General features: G+C 35.8%; 1 protein-coding gene across 2 annotated transcripts in view; it reads left to right on the forward strand.

The window, feature by feature from the left end:
• Positions 1–2761: 2761 nt before the first annotated feature.
• LOC105224679 (tubulin polymerization-promoting protein homolog) overlaps positions 2762–4728 on the forward strand; it is a 34950-nt gene continuing 32983 nt past the window's right edge. The window contains exon 1 of one of the 2 annotated variants that reach the window (XM_049459265.1): positions 2762–2931. The gene's annotated coding sequence lies outside the window, so the exon portion shown is untranslated. The remainder of the gene's footprint in view (positions 2932–4728) is intronic. The other variant, XM_049459267.1, reaches the window with a different exon arrangement.

Consider the following 4728-nt stretch of genomic DNA (forward strand, 5'->3'; position numbering starts at 1 on the left):
TATTATTATTTTTGGGCCTTTTTCGAAACTTTCCAATGATAAAGTGGGTTTCTACATAAATTCCAAGGGTATAAGGGAACAGAAAATTCCAAAAATAATATTAAATTTTTTGAAAAAAGATTACCCTACTGACCCCTTAATGAAAAGAAAAAGAAAATAAAGAAAAAGTCGGTGAGTTATACAAATGGACAAGTTTTCTTCAAAAATGTTGTGGTATAGCGCCGAATTGGAATGGAATTGGACTACATCTTGGTCTAAACCTCAGAATATAAAGACTTTCGATCTTCTGGTTGACGTTTACTACAGTAACTCTATATGTTAAATTTTCGTAGAGGCTAAATCGAGTTAATATCACAAATCAATTATATCTCATGTGAAAAGATTTTCAACATAATTGACTAAAACATAGCAAAAAAACTAAATTTAATTCTCTCGCAACATATTTTAATATAAAGTTTTGACACCACCTGGGCGAATATCCTGGGCTTTGATAAAATATAAAATTTTCGGTTACACCAGACCTTAGCCCCTCCTTACTTGTCTTGTTTAAATTTTATAATTGCTTATGCCATTTAGAAAAGTTTTCTTAAGTCTATGAATGTCTGAAATGTTCTAGCTGTATAATTTTGTAATAGTAATGACCACGTAAAAGAATCTGACTAATTTTCTAACGTTAAGAAATGGTCATTACCAAATTGTTGTTATTTCAAACTCGCCTTTGAACCTTTTTGATACCAAAGTGAGAAAGCACACAAATAATACTTAAACATACATACTATATTCGTTCATGTTCATATTATGTCTGTAATTTGGCTCCACTCGTAAGTGCATCAGCTCTCGACAACAATTCTGCCAAACTTAAAAATCTCACTCAAAAGAGAGTGTGTATATTTGTTTCTCACTCAAGCTCAAACAGTTGTCACAGCTACAAATTCATTAATACTGTGAGTACATATATACATATGTACATGTGTGTGAATGAAATACGCAAAATATTTATAGGCTCTCATTTATATTTTATGAAAATGTTTGTGTGTGCGTGCAAATATGTGTGCCAGAACAGCGTCCACTAGAAACATTTAGCTTTTGCGCACTTTTCCCACCGACTGCTGTGCGCAGGCACGTAGCCAGGGGGGGGCGTAGAGGGCTGAAGCCCCCCCGAAATAAGGAAATTTTTTTAAATAAATCGCAAATAAAAAAAGATTTATCACTGACTGAATCTTTTGAAACTCTTATACACAACTCAGCTCAAACCTATAACAGTCGTACGCAACTACACTAGACGGTGACTGAAAACTTATCAAAAGTCATACTTAAGCGTTGTACAGATCTCCATCTTGATATGGCGAAGTTGGTTGGCCAGGGATATGACGGAGCAGCAAACATATCAGGGCATTTAAGTGGAGTGCAAACCAGGATAAGACAACTGTATCCAAAAGCACGATATGTTCATTGCGCTAGTCACCGATTGAACCTTGCGCTTTCTAATACTATGTCATTACCTTCAATACGGAACTGCCTTGGTATTGTCAGTGAAATAGCAAATTTATTTAGAAACCATTCAAATGCAAACACAACTTTCCAGGACGTTATACAGAAGCACGCACCAGAAAGCAAAAAAATACGACTTGTTCGCCTTTGTGAAACAAGGTTTATAGAAAGGCATGAAAGCATTATAAGCTTTGTGGAGCTTTTCAAATTCATTGTACTAAGTTTGGAAATAATTTCGAGTAAGACATGGTCCATTTCGTCTAAAGCATCAGCCTTCCTAGCAGCGGTAGCGGTAAAAAGCGATTTTTTGCTTAGTCTATTCGTCTGTGAGCAATTGTTCAGCATAACGCTGCCACTGTCTGTGTAACTTCAAGAAAAATCTATGGATTTTGTATCAGCAATGAACCGAGCCAAAGAATTAATAAGAACTCTGCACCAGATAAGAGAAACAGCGGATGGTTTTTTCAACGATATTTTCCAAACAGCATCACAAATGTCTAAAGATCTTTATGACATAGATCTTGTAGTGCCTAGAGTGACTTCGCGTCAAACTACTAGTGCTAATCCACCTTGCACAACCCCTGAAAGCCACTTCAGAGTTACAATATTTATTCCATGCGTTGATGCTCTGATTCAAAAGATGACAGAACGTTTATTAGTGAATGAGGATATTACTCTCGTCATTTCAAATTCTACTCCCAGGGTTTTGCTGCAATTGATAATGCCGAAGAATTAAAAAAATTTAACTATTTACTTCGAGGAGATAATATCAATGACAGCATTAAAATCAGAGTATCGATTGTGGTGTGCCAGCTTATCAACAATAGATCCAACCATAGAAGTGTTGAAATTACTGCAACATTGCGATGCAACGTATTTTAAAAATATTCACTACCTGCTTACAATTTTACCAACTCTTCCAGTGAGGACCGCTTCCTTCGAAAGAACTTCTTCAACCTTAAAAAGAATAAAAACTTTACCACGCAGTGTGATGGGCAATGAGCGGCTGAGTGCACTTGCTGTTATTGCAGTGCACTGGGATATTAAAATAGATCCAGATGAAGTATGTAGTTAATGATATGGCAAACAAGAAGAAAAGAAAAATATTACTTACTTATTTAAGTTACAACTACCAAATAATTTAAGTAATATGTATATGAATTTATATTGTTTTTTTTTTAATAAACAGAAAATTCAAAGTTTATATATGTTTTTACTTCAGCCCCCCCGAAATGAAAAGCTGGCTACGGGCCTGGCTGTGCGCCATTGTCGAAAACGACAGATTTCTTCGCAATTTCGTCCAGTACGCAGAGTACAGCGGAGCAGACCACGACAACAACGACGAGGCTAAGTGTGACTGATTAAAAACAAATACGACCAAAAGTAAAATTAAATAAGAAAAGTGACAGTATTTCAATAATATTTATTAAAGCTAAAAGTGTAAGTTCACATTTTAATCCCGTTAAATAAATTTGTAAATACAAACGTTTGTATGTATGTATGCATGAAACTGAACGCATGATGCAAAAAATTGCGAAAAGTGCAAACATTTAAGTGTGTATACGAGCAGCACAGGCGAGTCATGGAATCTCAGCTCCTCTGATAAATCTGATAAAAGGCGCCAGCACCAAGGCAGTTGTTTACAAACAATCAGTCGCCTGGGGTGGATTAAAAAGAAGAAGAACGCAGTTGATAATAAAAATTGAAAATTGTTCTAAAAATAAGAGAAAATCAGCTCCGATTCAGCAGTGTTAAGCAGTCAGTTATATTCTGCAAAAAAAAAATATATATATATATTTCTGCAGGAAATGTAGCTTCATACGTGTGTATATATTTTTTATGTATGCAAAAGTGTCGAAAGCTGGAAAGTGGGTCATGAAGCGCGGCAGTTAACTGCGTTCCCTACAATGTACAATATAAAATTGTGAATGTACATATACATATGAATGTTAGTGCACTTTCCTTCCTGTTTCTGGAAGAACAAGCAGCTCCTTTTGTTAAATTGTCTCAATCATGCCGTTTATGTAGCATCATTTTAGGCGTTCAGCGCTCGTCTTGAACTGAGTTTTGTTCAATTGGCTGTGGAATTTTTTATAAGCGAAAATTTCGATCAAAATTTTTTACTTTCTCTAATATGTTTGTACATGAGAGTGCATAACCTGGTAGAGAAAAATGTTTTCGTGTTTTATGCGAAGTGTTTCATAGTCATTATTATGTCGGTGTTCCTACTAACTGGTAACTAACCTCTATGTTACGTGTTGTTATACATATATTACTCTATACCAGACCTGCTGATATTAAATTTTAGTCATAAAACTATATTTTTGAATCTAGCAATCTTAATAAACCTTTTTCGAATCGACAGAGTAGGGTCCAAGAAACCAATATCGTTAGAAAACATTTAAAAATAGCTTCTAATAATTTCATATCCTTATATATTCAAAATACATACTTAAAAAAAGTTAGAAATTTATAAAAAAAAAAATTTAGCACGGTTATGGCTCTCATGACATAATACTCTGTTCAACCATTTTTAATGTTCATGTGTAAAAAAGCGTACTAAATCTCGAAATACAAGTACAATGTTTGGTATCTCCTAAATTCGGCCCACAACCATTTTTTTTTAACTAATATTTAACCCGTTTAGTAAACGCGTTTCAGTAAATGCTGAAACACTTCAAATGCTTACAACAGCCGACTTTCGTAGCAAAATGGTACCTACATACCTGCAGACATTGATGATGCCAGCAGATTAACTACAATGACTCTTATGTACTCCCAACGTACTCGTATTCACCCCTACAAAGAGGTTCGCGCCTAAATCTGCGTACATGCGCACTTCGGACGCTGCGCGTTTTATTCGTGTTCTTGTTTTTCCGTTTCGTCAATTACTCGGTTGTGAGTATGATGTCATATGTGCGATGCTTGTCATGCTCAAATAACCCACCCAACAAGTATTCGGCACGGACCACCCTTAATGCCACCCACTATTACACTTGACTGCGCGAGGCGGGCGTTGTTAGGGAGCGTTCGCGTCCTTGCGTTTCATTTCAAGCAGCGGCGTAAAAGTGTTTTCGGATATCACAATTTAACTCGTAGCAATGTTCTGCTTCCTTGAATATTTTTTTGCCTCTTCCCATAGTATGCGCGTCTATTTTGCTAGCAAAAACTACTTTAATCACGTCCAAGACTTCCTGGTTTCCTGTTTTCCTAGTTCGTGATGGCAGCCATTTTATA

The sequence above is a fragment of the Bactrocera dorsalis genome, chromosome 5, assembly GCF_023373825.1.
Source record: "Bactrocera dorsalis isolate Fly_Bdor chromosome 5, ASM2337382v1, whole genome shotgun sequence".
In the NCBI taxonomy this organism is placed as follows: Eukaryota; Metazoa; Arthropoda; class Insecta; order Diptera; family Tephritidae; genus Bactrocera; species Bactrocera dorsalis.